The sequence below is a fragment of the Eriocheir sinensis genome, chromosome 1, assembly GCF_024679095.1.
Source record: "Eriocheir sinensis breed Jianghai 21 chromosome 1, ASM2467909v1, whole genome shotgun sequence".
Taxonomy (NCBI): domain Eukaryota; kingdom Metazoa; phylum Arthropoda; class Malacostraca; order Decapoda; family Varunidae; genus Eriocheir; species Eriocheir sinensis.
In genome coordinates this window covers 3,117,019-3,133,753 of record NC_066509.1, presented here as the reverse complement: position 1 = coordinate 3,133,753, position 16,735 = coordinate 3,117,019, and the positions used below count along the sequence as shown (strand labels likewise).

Sequence of the window (16,735 nt, the reverse complement as noted above, 5' to 3'; positions counted from 1 at the left end):
TATGTATTATCTTTCCTTCATCTTCCCTAATGCAAGAGTTGACCAGAGTCTCCATTCTTTCACTCACTCTCTCAGCCTTCATTCTTTCATCCCTGTGCTGTCCAAATCCCTAATGCAAGAGTTAACCAGTGTCTCCATTCTTTCACTCACTCTCTCAATCTTCATTCTTCCATCCCTGTGCTGTCCAAATCCCTAATGCAAGAGTTAACCTGTGTCTCCATTCTTTCACTCACTCTCTCAGCCTTCATTCTTTCATCCCTGTGCTGTCCAAATTCCTAATGCAAGAGTTAACCAGTGTTTCCATTCTTTCACTCACTCTCAATCTTCATTCTTTCATCCCTGTGCTGTCCAAATCCCTAATGCAAGAGTTAACCAGTGTCTCCATTCTTTCACTCACTCTCTCAGCCTTCATTCTTTCATCCCTGTGCTGTCCAAATTCCTAATGCAAGAGTTGACCAGTGTCTTGAGTCTTTCACTTACTCTCTCAGTCCACATTCTTTCATCCCTGTGCTGTCCAAATTCCTAATGCAAGAGTTAACCAGTGTCTTTAGTCTTTCACTTCATTTAACACTCTTCTTTCATCACCACCACCACCACCACCACCACCACCACCTTCAGCCATGTCACTGGTGGAGTGTGGAGGTGAGCGAAGGTGAGGTGGTGGTGAAACAGGTGGAGGTGGTGGTGGTGATGAGGCAGGTAAGGTGGTGATGAGATTTACCTGCATTACATCACCTGAGTTTCATCTCCTCCCCCCTCATCCCCTCCCCTTCCTTCCCCTCCCTTTCTACCCCCTCCCCCTCTCACTCTTGCCGCCTCCCCTTCACCCCTCCCCCTTCCCATCTCTCCTTCCTTTTTACCCCCCTCCCCTTCTCTCACGATCACTCCCCAACATTAATCCCTCCTCCTCCTCCCCTCTTCCCTTCTCCCTCCCATTCCCGCCCTTTCCAAATCTGGCGCTCAATTTGCCCCTGGCCTCTTTCTCCCTTCCCCACCCTTCACCCTGCTCCCGTTTACACTCTCCCTTGCTCCATTTAACTCCCTTTTCTCGGTTTTCTCTTTTCCACACCCTTTCTTTAATTTTTTCCCTCTATATTTCTTCCACCTTTTCTCCCTTTCTTTTCAGCTCACCTTGTCCCCTTTTTATACTCTCCCTTATTCCCTTTAACTCCCTTTTCTCAGTCTATTTAGGTTTCCCAGTCCTGTTCATGCCCTTTTTTAATTTTCTCCCTTTATTTTTTTTCTATTGCAATTTCTCCCTGTCTTTCACCTCTCCTTGCCCCCTTTCCAAACTCTCCCTTACTCCCTTAACCCCAATCCTTTCTACGCCCTTTTTTCATCTTTCTCTCTTTAAATTTCTTCTCTTGTTACCTTTCCTCTCTTTCACCTCGTCCTGTCCCTTTCACTCATTTCAGGCCAGCCCCTCTTCCCCCCCAGCCTCCCCCAGTAAGTGTCAACCGCCCCGACCCCATAGGCTATTTCTCCCCTCCCCCCAGGCTACAGAAAGAATAAGAAGCAAAAATCACCATAGTATCATTTAGCTACACCGTTAAAAAGAGAGAATCAAAACAAACCATCCACCTCACTCAGTCACTCAGCCATCCCGATCACTCTTAACCCCTTCCTCAGAACCTCCCCCCAACTCCAGCGTCAATGCCAACCCCCAACCTGCCTGTCACCCATATCACACCCCCCCACCTCCACCCCAGGCTCCCCCAGATACTCAACACCCCCAGACTGCTTTAACCCCTTCCCCAGCTCCGTTCCTCTTCATCCGAGCGTCTCCTATCCAATGTCAGCTGCCACCCAAAAGCCCACAACTCTCCACGCAACCTTTACACTCTCCCCTCTCTCCCCCTTCAGTCAGTCTACCCCACCGCCCCCTCAGCCCCCCAGTCCAAACCAGCCCTACCCTTATACCCCGTCTCCCTTCCATCCCCCCGCCGTGTCATGAGCTACCCAGTTTGCTTTGTTCCCTCCCGGTGTCACATCACGCATCGATGTTGTACTCTTGCTTCCTGACGCCTTTCGAGTGACCCACGCCGATCTTTCGTGACCTGACCTCCTGTTACTTCTCTCCCCTCCTCCTCCTTCCCTGGGGTTCGTCAGTACAAGGGCAGGTCAGACATGTGGGTGAGAGGCAGATTAATGAGAGAAGAACTTGATCGTGATGGCAGAGTGACTGAGTGAGGTGGATTGTTTGTTTTGTTTCTGTCTTTTTAACGGTGTAGCAAAACGAGACTTGGTTGAGTTTTGCCTTTTCTTCTTCTTTCTGTACTTGTTGCTGTTGCTGTTCTTGTTTGTCTTGTTGTTGTTCTTGCTCTTGTTCTTCTTCTTCTCCTCCTCCTTCTTCTTCTTCTGCTCATAACTACGTCTTATTTTTTTTTTCGATCGCTTTCATCCCTCGTTTCCTTCAACTCATTCTTCTTCCGTCTCGCCATTCTTCACTTCATTCTTCAACGCCCGTTTCTCAGTAGGGATGGGCATTGTTCTCTCCTCCTCCTCCTCCTCTTCTTCCTCCTCCTCCTCCATCTCCCCCTCCTCCTCTGCCATTTCTAATTTTTCTTGTTCTTTCTCAATCTGCAATTCTTTCTTATTCCCACGATCATGCACTTCTTCCTCTTCGTCTTCTTCCTTCTCTTCCTCTTCCTCTTCCTCCTCCTCCTCCTCTAAATTTTGTTGTTCTTTCTCAATCTGCAATTCTTTCTCATTCCCACGATCACTCTTTTTCTCGTCCTCTGCTTCTTTCTCTTCCTCATCCTCTTCCTCCTATTTTTCTTCCTCTTCCTCCTCCTCCTTTCGCTCATTTTCTTCATTATTCTCATCGTCATCGCATTTTTCTAGTCCTCTTCCTCCTCTTCCTCCTCATCTTTCTCATTCTTACAATCATCTTTCCCTTCTAGTTTTCCTCTTCTTCGTCATCCTCTTCATAATTTTTTCTCTCTCCTTCTTTTCCTCAACTTCTTTCCTCTTTATCTTCCTTTCCTCCTCATTCTTCTCATTCCTCATCGTCTTCTTCCTCCTTCTTCTTTCCTTCCTTATTCATATCCTAACTTTCCCCTTTCATCTTCCTCCTCAACCTCCTTCTTCTCTTAATCCTCCTCCTTCTTTATCCTTTCCTTCAGATCCTTCCTCATCGCCTTCCTCCACCTCCTCCTTCCTCCTTTCTCCTCCTCATCCACCTCTTCTATCCCCTCCTCTCCTAACTGACCCCCTACCATCACCCCTCCCCCCACCATCCCCCCTGCCCCCCTTCTCCCCCCCCGCCGCCCACTCTTTTCCCACCAGAACAAGCAGAGTGATGCGCGCTGGAGGGATGTAAAAAGAATGCAGGAAAACAAGTCTCGGACGCGATGCTATACACGTCAAGGCCCTGATGTATTTCCACGGGAGGTGAAGTCTGAGAGGAGGAGAAGGAGGAGGAGGAGGGAGAAGAAGAGAGAAGAGCTGTCCATCATTTTTAATACCGCCTGCCAGTCCAGTCACTCTTCCTCCTCCTCCTCCTCCTCCTCCTCCTCCTCCTCAAGCAATGTGTAGCTAAGGGGCTGGAAGGAGGAAGAGGAGGAGGAGGAGGAGCATCTTAGCCTCATCTCCGGTAAATGTTTCTCCTGACAACTATAATTTCCCACAATAACCTTCACCAAAGACACGCCGTTACGCCCCCCTTCCCCCCTCCCCTCCCCCCCTCCCCCCTCCATTAGCAGCTGACCCTTTCCCCCCCCCCCCTCCCCCCATCAGCACCTGTCCCCTTACCTGCCCCCTCCATCATCTGCTCTTTCCCTTTCCCCTCGTCTATTGCTGCTTATCTTTCTTTCTTCTTTCTTCCCCTTTCTTTCCTCTTCTTTCTCTCCCCTCATCTTTTCCTTTCCTTACCTACCCCTTCCCTCTCCCTTCATCGGCCCCTCCCCTTCCCTCTCCCATCATCTGTCTCTTCCCTTTCTCTTCAATAACTCTTCTTCCCATCACTGTCCTTTACCTCCTATCATCGCCCTTCCTTCCCTTCATTATCCCTTCTTTTTCCTTTTCTGTTCGTTCTCTTCCCTTATCTTCCCTTTTTCTTCCCTTCACCTGTCCAATCTTTCCCTTAACTCTCCCTTCCCTCCCTTCCCTTCTCCTTCTTCCTCCTCTCTCCTCCTCCCTTCCCTTCACCTGTCCAATCTTTCCCTTAACTCTCCCTTCCCTCCCTTCCCTTCTCCTTCTTCCTCCTCTCTCCTCCTCCTTCTCTTCACCTGTCCAATCTTTCCTCTCACTCTCCCTTCCCTCCCTTCACTACCCCTTCCTCCTCACTCCTCCTCCTCCTCCTTCTCTTCACCTGTCTTGCCCTTTCCCCCTTCCCTTACCTGTCCCTCCTCTCACCTCCTCTGCCCTTCCTACCTCTCATCAACAGGTAGCGGTGATGGGCCGGCTTCTTTACCCTCTCTTCTCTTCTCTTCTCTTCCTCCCTTCCTCCCTTTCCTCTCCTCCTATTATCTTCTCCCTTCTTCATCATTAGCTCTTCTTCTCTTCCTCTCTTTCTCTCTTTTTCTGTCTTTCTCCTCCCCTTCCATTGTCTTCCTTCCCTCCTTTCCCTCCCTCCCTTTCTCCCTTCCCGTCTCCCTGTCCTGTCCTCCCGCCCTTCCCGCCCTGTCCAACGCTGTCCAGGGTGCGTAAAACCACCTTAAGTAATTTTACAAAAGCAATTACACTTCGAAGCTCTGAAAAGTGCTCCTCCTCAACCTTGGGCCTTAGGGAAGAGGAGGAGGAGGAGGAGGAGGAGGAGGAGGAGGAGGAGGAGGAGGAGGAAGGTAGAGAGAGAGAGAGAGAGAGAGAGAGAGAGAGAGAGAGAGAGAGAGAGAGAGAGAGAGAGAGAGAGAGAGAGAGAGAGAGAGAGAGAGAGAGAGAAAGTAAGCAAACGATGAAGAATTAAAGATAAAAGGATGAGGAGGAGGAGAAGGAGGAGGAAAAAGAAGAAGAATAAAGAAAATGAAGAAGAAGAAGAAGAGGAGGAGGAGGAGGAGGAGGAGGAGGAGGAAGAGTAAGTGCTTTTTCCTAGTCCAATTTGCGTCTACCATAAACGGACTCTTAATATATATACAAAACAAAACAAAAACAAACAACAACAACAACATCAAGAATACTAAATCAACGCTAACATCCATATGAAGCAAAAGAACGAAAGGAAAAAACAAAAAAAACACATTGAAAAAACATAAAACCCCCCCACCTTTGAACTTACCTCTAGAGACGGGGAGGAACGGAGAGAAGGGGAGATGGACGGAGAACGGAGAGGAAAGAGACAGGGGAGAGACAGTGGCACGTGGGCTTGTTCTTGTGGTTGACGAGGCGAGGATGTGAGACAGGAGAAGACAGGAGGCAGACAGCGACGAAGGGACAGGCGGGCGACGGTCTGGAAACTCTGGAAAAGGAAAGGAAAGGAAAGGAGAGTAAGAAGCAGGAGTCAGGTTGAGGCAGACAGCGAGGAAGGAACAGGCGGGCGACGGTCTGGAAACTCTGGAAAAGGGAAGGAAAGGAAAGGAGAACAAGAAGCCAGGAGTGAGGTTGAGGCAGACAGCGAGGAAGGGACAGGCGGGTGACGGTCTGGAAACTCTGGAAAAGGGAAGGAAAGGAAAGGAGAGTAAGAAGCAGGAGTGAGGTTGAGGCAGACAGCGAGGAAGGGACAGGCGGGCGACGGTCTGGAAACTCTATAAAGGAGAGGAGAGGAGAGCAGGAGTCAGGTTGAGGAGACAGCGAAGTGTGACGCCTGACAACGGCTGACACACGGCTGACAGGACTGACACACACACACACACACACACACACACACACACACACACACACACACACACACACACACACACACACACACACACACACACTCACTCATTCCTGGTCTCACCCTTCACCTCAGATCACACAGCTGGGAGAGTGGCAACAGAGGGAGGGCGTAAGCAATATCTGTTATGCAAAAAAAGGGATGGAGTATTCGTCTACGTTGGAATCTGAAGTATTCGTAATGATATTCAACGACTCTTGTATTCGCTTCATCCCTGCGGTGTAGAAGTAAATATTGTAATCCATTTTTTCTTGCGCGCGACAGACGAGCTTCTGCCTCACATCAACAATTTCCAAAGGCTAAAAAGAAGATCAATCGGGTTCTAGCGAGTGTTTTTTATAGGTTCACCGTACAGAAGAAGGGTCAAACTACCACCAGGGTCATGAAGCTACCCCTGGAAATGCCCCAAACTCCTACGATAGCCTTGTCAAATGTGTGTATGCTTGGGGGAGGTAATAAATATGGGCTCCTGATGTGTGTGTGTGTGTGTGTGTGTGTGTGTGTGTGTGTGTGTGTGTGTGTGTGTAAATATAGGAGCAGTGAGTAGCGGGATTTTTTATTCACATTTGTTATCCTTATTTAATGCCTTTGAACTGACTCCTTTGCTGTAAAAAATAAAAATAAATAAAAATAAATAAATAAATAAAAGCGTGTGCCCAGACAAGCTGCTTCTTCGTAAATCATAGGCGACGTGGTTTTCAGCGACGTGGGTTTTCCTCTGCTAAAAAAAAAAACAAATTTGCATCGGTAGTGGCGGCGGGAGTCACTTCTAAGCCCCTTGTGTCGTGTTCAGGCGCACCTCACCTCACGACCCGAACCTAACCTCTCCCCGCTTCTTCCCGCCCTAACGCGCCTTCCCGTCATCTAAAAACACATTATTTGCACCTCCATTTATTTTACAACCCCTGACAACACCCCTGGACACCTCTTGCAACGGGAACTCGACGCCCAGAAACAAATGCAAGCGAAGTAAAAGGGTTGAATCGGTTTGCGGGCTTAAAGGAGAGAGAGGAAATAGTCTAATGTGTGGATGTTGAGTGGATGGCAGGCGCATTCTCTCCCCTCTCTCTTTTTTCCTCCCTCTCCCTCTCTCTCGTGTTCGTAATGTCTCCGTGCTTCTCAACGCCTTAATGGTCAGTACTCAACCTCCTGACCCATGTTTGATGTACGTGTGGGGCTCTGTGCTTATGTAAGGTGATGGTTCCTTCGTCCATTACGCGTGCTGTCTTCATCGGCTTGAGTGAGGGTCTTCATTTCGGCTCCCAAGCACACGTATTTGACAAGGCTTTCGTAGAGTTTGTGGGCATTTCCAGGAGTAGTTTTATGGCCCTTCTGGTAATTTGAGTGAGGATCTTCATTTCGGCTCCCAAGCACACGTATTTGACAAGGCTTTCGTAGAGTTTGTGGGCATTATCAAGGAGTAGTTTTATGGCTCTTCTGGTAATTTGAGTGAGGGTCTTCATTTCGGCTCCCAAGAACACGTATTTGACAAGGCTTTCGTAGGGTCTGTGGGCATTTTCAAGGAGTAGTGTTATGGCCCTTCTGGTAATTTGAGTGAGGATCTTCATTTCGGCTCCCAAGAACACGTATTTGACAAGGCTTTCGTAGGGTCTGTGGGCATTTTCAAGGAGTAGTGTTATGGCCCTTCTGGTAATTTGAGTGAGGATCTTCATTTCGGCTCCCAAGAACACGTATTTGACAAGGCTTTCGTAGGGTTTGTGGGCATTTCCAAGGAGTAGTTTTATGGCCCTTCTGGTAATTTGAGTGAGGGTCTTCATTTCGGCTCCCAAGCACACGTATTTGACAAGGCTTTCGTAGGGTTTGTGGGCATTTCCAGGAGTAGTTTTATGACCCTTCTGGTAATTTGACCCTTCAGCTTGAGTGAGGGTCTTCATTTCAGCGGCCAGGCACACGTATTTGACAAGGCTTTCGTATGATCTGTGGGCATTTCCAGGAGTAGTTTGATGACCCTTCTGGTAATCTGACCCTTCTTCTGTACCGTGAACCTAAAAGAACACTCATTACAACCCGATAGATCTTCTCTTCGGCCTTCGGAAATAGCTGATGTGACACACGGCCATTGTGAGATCTGAGTTACCACAGTTTACCAAGACAAACAAGAGATTCCGGTCTATATCACAAGCTCTCCCTTTCTCGACCGAGTTCCAATACTACCAGATCGCAAAACAGACCAACCTCACACCATACCTTCCCAGTTTTCCCCAGGTATCCAATTAGTCGACCAGTCCGAAAGGAAGGTTGAACTGCACAGGTAGAGATCCACACCGACTGCCTAGGCCGGGATTCGAACCCACGCCCGCAGATTCGTAGTCACGGACGCTAAACACTGCACCGTGGAGGAGTTTTAATTAAGGCGCCACTATAAAAAAATCCGACCGCGCCACTAATGAGCTCCTGCCAACAACCTAGACGAGGCGAGGGAGGAGGAGATGGAGAAGGGGGAGTGGGGGGAGGGATGGGGGTAGTGGGAGAGAAGGGTGGGGAGTAGAGGGTATAGGGGCGGATAAAGAGAGTTGGGGGGAGGGTAGAGGAAAGATTGAGAGAGAAAGAACGAAATGGAGAGAAATGAAGAAAGAGAGAAGGAAAGACAGCTTAAAAACAGTATAGGGCGGCGGTGGTGGTGGTGGTGGTGTTGGTGTTGGTCAGTTCACGAGAGTCCGAATTGACGGCGGCGGCGGTGACGGGGGGCGAGTCAAGCTTTCCCACGAGGGGCAGGAGGCGCGGCGGGGCTGAGAAAGTTATCAGAGGCATGCCCCCCGCCGCGCCCTCATGATCCACGCAGTATGTTCCAGAGCCCTTCCACCCGCCCGCCCACGCCCGCCCACTGAAGCTCTCTCCCACCCCCGACCCACCCACGCCAGCCCATACCCGCCCATGCTCGCCTTCACCCCCCCCCCCCCGCCCCCCCACGCCCGCCCTTACATATGCAAATACTACCCGTTGCTCCTGCCGCCCCCTTCCCGCTTCCGCCCCGACCCCCGCCCCTTCGCTAGCCCGCCCGCCGTTCCTACACCTCCTACAAGCTACCATACACACACACACACACACACACACACACACACACACGTAGAGATCAGTAAATATATATAAGAAAAACTCGAAATCTCGTATCATTTTGCCCCTAAAGAAAAAAAAAAAATAGAAGAGATTAAAGTAGAAGAAAAAAATAAGTTAGAGAAGAAATAAAAATGATGAGTCTGGGATTTTTTTTTTGTGTGTGTGAATTTGGTGATATCTTTATTGGTGGTGGTGGTGATGGTGGTGGTGGTGATAATAGTGGTGATGATGATAGTGGTGATGATGGTGGTGATGATAATGGTGATGATATTGATGGTTGTGTTATAATATTCCTACACAGAGATTTACAGAACCTTTCATCATCACCACCACCACCACCATCACCACCACCACAACCACCACCACCATCACCATCACCAGCACCACCATTGCCCCCCCCCCCCCCCCAAGCCACCCCCACTATACCACACATAAATCACACCACCGAAGACCACATAATGCACTTCCTCCTCCTCCTCCTCCTCCTCCTCCTCCTCCTCCTCCTCCTCGTGTAAGGGGAATTAACTCATCTCGCTCCATGTTCGGCGGACAATGGCGCTCAGAAGATACACCTGCCTCTATTAATTACGGCCCAGTACCTGAGAGGGGTTTGTATGCAGTGCGTCCTGGCGAGGGATGAGGAAAGAGAGAGGGAGAAAGGGGAATGGGGGGGGGTAGAGAGGAAGGGGGGGGGGTGAGGGTAGGAGAGAAGGAGAGAAGAGGAGAGAAAGAAAGAAGGAAGGAAATGATAAAGAAGAGTGAGAGAAAGAAAAGAGGAAAGAAAGAGAAGAAGGAAGGAGAGAGAAAAGAGAAAAGAAAGAAAGAAGAAAGAAGAGAGAGAGAGAGAGAGAAGAGAGAGAAGAGAGAGAGAGAGAGAGAGAGAGAGAGAGAGAGAGGGGGGGGGGAGGTGGGGGGGGGTAATAATGAGGAGGAAAATGAGTGTGTCAGACTAAGGAGAAAGGAGAGCGTATTCAGAGCACCTGGATCTTACAGGTAAATTATGATTGCTTTTGTTGAACACACACACACACACACACACACACACACACACACACACACACACACACACACACACACACACACACACACACAGACTCGACTCTCTTCCTCCTCTTTCTTCCATTTCCTCCTCCCCTTCCTTCCCCATTCTTCCTCCTTCCTCCCTCATTTCAAACCTGTTTCCTCTCTCCCCTTTATTTTCCCTCCCCATCACAGTCCCCCTTCCTTCCCCCCCCCCCTTTTTTACCGCCTTTTCCTCCCCAGCATCCCATCCCCCATCATTCTCTGCCTTCTTCATTCTACTCTCCCTCATTTTCACCCTCCCTTTCTCTCTCCCCTTTCTCCCTCCACCTACCACTCCACATTCTTCTCTGCCTCCTTCATTTCAAGTCCATTTCCTCTCTCCCCCATTTCTTTCGTCATTTCACCATACATCACATCTCCCCTTTCTTCCCCTTTCCCTTTTTCTTCCCTTTTCCCTTCACCCCAAACATCATTTATATATTCTTTCCTTCCTCCATCACTCTAACTCAATTTCCACCCTACCGTTCATCCGCCATTTCCCCATCACTTCTCCCCTTCCCTCCCCTTCCTTACTCCCTTCTCCCTTTGTTTCTCTTCTCTGTTTCCCTTCACTCCAAACATCATTTATATATTCTTCCCTTCCTCCATCACTCAATCTCAATTTCCATCCTTTCTTTCCTTAATCCCTCCTTTCTTTTTTCTTTCTTTTTTCCTATTTTCTTCCGTTCTTCCTCTCTTTTCTTTCATTCTTTCTTTCTTCCTTTCTTTCCTTCGTACTTTTTCTCTCTCTTTTTCCTCTAACCACCCAGCACCCTCTACCCCCCCTCTCTCTCCATCCCCCCTTTCTACCCCCCATTTCCCCATCACACCTCCCATTCCTCTCCCCTCCCCCTCCTACACCTCCCCCCCCCCTCGTCACAGCTACCTGCACACACCTCTCATTCCAGTCTCATAAACTACATCTCATCAACCAACATCATCCATGGACTATTTCTTAACCCTCTTCACTCCTTCCTCTCCCTCTACCCCCCCTCTCTTCCTTCCTCTCCCCTCTCCCTCCCCTTTTTATTTTGTCTTTTTTTGCCCTTCTTCCCCTTCAAATACTCATTCTATATCAATCCTCCTTCTTCCCAATCCTTCCTTTTTCTCCTCCTCAGCCCTTTACAGACGTTTGAATCCCTTTACATACGTTCTGAATTCCTTACAAGCTCACTTACTCTATTTTAAACTCTATTCAATCCTTTTCTCTATTAATTAATCATCTTCTTTTCCAATCCTTCCCCTTCTCAACCTCCTGAACCTCTTGCAAGCTACTCAACTCCTTTATACAGGTTCTGAATCCCTTACAAGCAGCTCCAGCCTCTTATAGACCAGCTAACTTAACCTTTTTCTCCACTATTCAATTCTTCTTTCGTCTATATTCAATCATCTTCCTCTCTAAATACTCTCAACCCCTTGCAAGTTACTCTCAACCCCCTTACATAGGTTCTGAATCCCTTACAAGCCGCCCCATCCTCTTATAGCCCACCTAACTTAAGCTTTTTCATAAGAACGTAAGGAGTCTACAAGAGGATCCGCTATTCAATTCTCCTTTCTCCTATATTCAATTCCCTTCTCCTCTCAATACTCTGAACCCCCTTACATAGGCTCTGAATCCCTTATAAATCACCTCAGCCTCTCCTACGCCTTCCAATCCTACTGTACCAACTCTTATATTCTCTCCTCCCCTCTATATTTCTTCGATCCCCTTGCAAGCTACTCCCAATCCCCTTACATAGGTTCTGAATCCCTTACAAGCCGCCCCAGCCTCTCCTACACACGCCTGGCCCACCGTGCGCCGCCTCCCCGCGTCCCTCGCCCCCTCCCTCGCCATTTATCGCCTTTATTAATTTGGTCTCAGGAGTGGAAGGTAAGTTATGCGAGTCTCCTCCCACCGCCTGGAAGCCATAACTCAGAGGTGCTTGGAAGGGAACGGAATGGTTACTTTTTTTTTTTCTTGAGCGCTCTCTCTCTCTCTCTCGTGGGGGCGTGAGTAAGGTGGAGAGATGGAAGACTTATTCGCCACCAAACCCGTCACTTGTAAGATCTGAGAGGGCATCATGCATTCTCTCTCTCTCTCTCTCTCTCTCTCTCTCTCTCTCTCTCTCTCATCTTTATCGAGGTTGCTGTAAATTTTATGAGCGGGGGATTTAAATGAGGCGAGAGAGAGAGAGAGAGAGAGAGAGAGAGAGAGAGAGAGAGAGAGAGAGAGAGAGAGAGAGAGAGAGAGAGAGAGAGAGAGAGAGAGAGAGAGAGAGAGAGAGAGAGAGAGAGAGAGAGAGAGAGAGAGAGAGAAGAATAGAATAGAAAAACAAAGAAAACTGATTAATAAAAATAAAAAGAAAGAAGACGAAGAAAAAAACCCAAAAAAAGAAAAATGGAATTGGGAAAAGAGAAACAAGTGAACGAGGAGGAGGAGGAGGAGGAGGAAGAGGAGGAGAGAAGACGGAAGAGAGAAGAGAAGCAGAGTAAAAAAAAAATAAAGAAAATGAGAAAAGACCAAAAAAAAAAAAAAGGGGGGGGGGGAGGAGAGGAAAGGGGCGGAGTTGTGCGCTGAGGCAATAAACTCCCTCACCACCACAAGCCAGAAACTTTCACTACTCAGCTTGCATCAAAAAGTTTCATCGGCTGCATAATTACGTTCACGAATCGGCTCGCACTTGACTTGCGATTTACGGCCAGACTTGATTATGGGAGGGCGGGGCGGCGCGGCTTGGGTGATGAGAGGGCGGGAGGGGCGTGTGAGGGTGTGTGGGTGTGGGTGTGGGTGGGTGAGGTATGATGGAAAGAGAGAAAGAGGAAAGAGAAGGGATTGGAGGAAAGGGAGGATGCTGTGATTGTGTGTGTGTGTGAGATGGGGACGGAGAAAGAGAGAAGGAAGGAGAGATAGGAAGGGAAGGGAAGGGAAGGGATGGAAATGGAAGGTGTGTGTATGGGATGGAGAGAGAGAGGAATGGAATGGAAGGGAAGGGAAGGGAAGGGATGGAAATGGAAGGTGTGTGTGTGGGATGGAGAGAGAGAGAGGAAGGGAAGGGAAGGGAAGGGAAGGGGAGGTCTGTGTGAGGGATGGAGAGAGAGAGAGAGAGAGAGAGAGAGAGAGAGAGAGAGAGAGAGAGAGAGAGAGAGAGAGAGAGAGAGAGAGAGAGAGAGAGAGAGAGAGAGAGAGAGAGAGAGAGAGAGAGAGAGAGAGAGAGAGAGAGAGAGAGAGAGAGAGAGAGAGAGAGAGAGAGAGAGAGTGAGAGAGAGAGAGAGAGACAGAGAGAGAGAGAGAGAGAGAGAGAGAGAGAGAGAGAGAGAGAGAGAGAGAGAGAGAGAGAGAGAGAGAAGAGAGAGAGAGAGAGAGAGAGAGAGAGAGAGAGAGGAAGGGAAGGGAAGGGAAGGGAAAAAAAAGGAAGAAAGGGATGGGAAAGTAAGATGTGTGTAAGGGGAGGGGAGGGGTGATTTTGTGTGTGTGTGTGTGTGTGTGTGTGTGTGTGTGTGTGTGTGTGTGTGTGTGAGGGGCGGCTTGACCCAGATTGATATGTGAATCTAATTACTCAAAGTTGACCTAACCCCAAACCTCCCCCTCCCCCCCTCCCCATCCCCAACCCCCTCCTCCCCTTCCTCCCAACCTACCACCTCCTCCCCTATCCTCCATCACCTCCCCCCTTTCATTCTCCTCCTCCCCCTCTTTTCCCCTATTCCCTACTTCCTCCCCCCTTCCTTCCCCATCCCCCCCTCCCCTTCCCTTCTTCCACTCAACACCTTTTTTGATCAGCCATATAAATCTTTCAACACACACACACACACGCACACACGCACACACACACACACAAAAAAAAAAAAACACTATTAGCTCAAGTCACGAAATGGAACATAAAACTCACCCACTACAAAAAAAAAAGAGATAAACAACAACAACAACAACAACAACAACAACAACAACAACAACAACAACAACAACAACAACAACAATATTACACTCCTAAAAGCTAACTTACAATCATCTATTCTTTCTTTATTTCTCTTTTTTTTTTAACTTTTTCTTGCTTATTATCATTTTCTCTTTCTTGTTCTTTATTCCTTTTTTATTTATTTTTTATTTATCTTCATTTTCTTCCTTTTCTTGTTTTTTATTATTATTTCCTCTTTGTTCTTTTTATTTATCATTATTTTCTTTCTTTTTCCTCTTTATTCTCTTTCTCTTTTTTATCGTCATTATTTTTTTTTGTTTCTCATTCCCTCTTTATTCTTTTTTTATCATTATTTTCCTTCCTGTTCTTTATTTCTCTTTCTTCTTTTTCTTTTTTCATTATTTCCTTACTTATTTTCCTATCTTCTTCTTCTTCTTCTTCTTCATTTTCTTCTTCTTCCTTCTTCTTCTTCTTCTTCTTCTTCTTCTTCTTCTTCTTTCTTTCTTCATTCTCTATTTTTCATCATTCTCTATCTTATTCTTCACTCCCTCTTTATTCATTCTCTCTATCATCATCATTATTTCCTTTCTTTTTCCATCCCTTCTTTAGCACCCAAACCCCAAAACATACAATTACACCCACCACCACTACCACCACCACCACCACCACCACCACCACAACCACCACCACCACCACCATCACCTTACCTTACCTTTACCTGCATATATTAAATTCCTCATTAGCATAACCTCACAAATCCCTTACCAACAGTTTCACATTCATTCGATAACTGCATGGATATAAATTTTAGGCGATGGAGGAGGAGGAGGAAGAAGAAGAAGAAGAGGAGGAGGAGGAGGAGGAGGAGGAGGAGGAGGAAAGGTAGGAAGGTGGGTAGGTAGGAGAAAGGTACATGAGATAGCAAAGATAGTGAGTGAGTGAGTGAGTGAGTAAGTAAGGATGAAAGATTAGGAAGTAGGATGAAGGATTTTAAGGGATGGGAAAAACTGCATAAAGGAGATGAAAAAGGAAGGAAGGAAGGAAGGAAGAAAGAAAGGATGATAGGAAAGAGGAAGGAAGGGAAGGGAAGTGAAGGAAAGGGAAGGAAAGGTAAGGTGAGGTCCGTGAGAGGGATGGAGAAGGAAGAGAAGGAAAGGGAAGGAAAAGGAAAGGAAGAAAGGATGGGAAAGTAAGATGTGTGTGTGAGAGAAGGGAAAGAAGGGGAAGTATATGGAAGGGTAGATGATGAAAGGGTGAAGGAGGGAGGGTGGGGAGAAGGAAGAGGAGAAATAGGAGACAACTGAGGGAGAGGGATAGAAGTGAAGATGACGGAACTAAGGAGCAGAGAAGAGAAAGAAGAAGAGAAGAGAAAGAGAAGAAGAGAGAAAGATACAAGAGAAGAGACGAAAACGAGAGATAGAGAAAATGATAAAACGAAGGAAGACTGAAAAGAATGGAGAGAAGAGGAGATAGAAGGAGATTAGAAAAAAGAAGGAAAGAGGGGAGAGAAGGAAAGGGAAGGAAAAGGAAAGGAAGAGTGGGATGGGAAATTATAGAATGAAGGAAGACTAAAAAGAATGAAGAGAAGAGGAGATAGAAGGAGATTAGAAGAAGGAAGGAAGGAGGGGAGAGAGAAAAAAGAAGAGAAGAGATGAAAGATGAAAAAGGGAGATAGAGAAGATAAACAAAACCTAAAAAAAAAAATATAAAAGGAGGAGAAAAGAAGAAGATATAAAAAAGAAGAGAGAGAAAGAAAAATGATAAAAATAAACAAAAAACAAAAAATCGCGTAAAAAAGGGAAATAAAAAAGGAAAACAGACGAGGAAAAGAAAAAGAAAAAGAAAAAGAAAAACAGACCAAAACGAAACGAGAGAAAGACAGAGAGAGAGACAGAAAAAAAAAATAAAATCCCAGATAGACAAAAAAATGATGACGATGATAGATGGACGATTGGATAAGAGAGGAAAGGAAGAAAAAAAGAGAAAAGAGAGAGAGAGGGAGAGAAAACCGGATAGGAGAGAGAGAGAGAGAGAGAGAGAGAGAGAGAGAGAGAGAGAGAGAGAGAGAGAGAGAGAGAGAGAGAGAGAGAGAGAGAGAGAGAGAGAGAGAGAGAGAGAGAGAGAGAGAGACAAAAAAGGAAATAAAATGGAAGAAGAAAAGCGTCGGTGAAAATATGCAAAATTCGGTGAAAAGAATGTGAGAGAAAAAGCCAAATAAAGTAGGAATCGAAGGAGGAGGAGGAAGAAGAAGGAGGAGGAGGAGGAGGAGGAGCACAAAAAAATAATGATACAGGAACAAAATCCGACGAAAAGTTCAAGAATATAATGAAAAAAAGCGTGAGAGAGAGAGAGAGAGAGAGAGAGAGAGAGAGAGAGAGAGAGAGAGAGAGAGAGAGAGAGAGAGAGAGAGAGAGAGAGAGAGAGAGAGAGAGAGAGAGAGAGAGAGAGAGAGAGAGAGAGAGAGAGAGAGAGAGAGAGAGAGAGAGAGAGAGAGAGAGAGAGAGAGAGAGAGAGAGAGAGAGAGAGAGAGAGAGAGAGAGAGAGAGAGAGAGACCTCGCAAATAAGGAAGAGGAGGAATATAAAGGAAAATACAGAGAAACGAAAGAGAAAAGGAGAAAAACGAAGAGAAAAGGAGAGAAAGAAAAATTAGGAACATAAATCACACTAAAACAACAACAACAACAACAACAAAAAATAACAGAAAATAGAAAAAAAGGAAAGAGGGGAAAGGGAAAAATGCGAAGGAGAAAAAAATAAGAATAGGAGAGAGAGAGAGAGAGAGAGAGAGAGAGAGAGAGAGAGAGAGAGAGAGAGAGAGAGAGAGAGAGAGAGAGAGAGAGAGAGAGAGAGAGAGAGAGAGAGAGAGAGAGAGAGAGAGAGAGAGAGAGA

The 16,735-nt window shown here is 46.9% G+C and overlaps 1 protein-coding gene across 3 annotated transcripts in view; it reads right to left on the bottom strand.

Moving 5' to 3' along the window:
- The window catches only part of LOC127008299 (zinc finger and BTB domain-containing protein 24-like), a 101,835-nt gene that overhangs the window by 43,580 nt on the left and 41,520 nt on the right, over positions 1-16,735 (bottom strand). For all 3 annotated transcript variants that reach the window (XM_050880246.1, XM_050880170.1, XM_050880346.1), the window contains exon 2: positions 5,216-5,395. The gene's annotated coding sequence lies outside the window, so the exon portion shown is untranslated. The remainder of the gene's footprint in view (positions 1-5,215; positions 5,396-16,735) is intronic.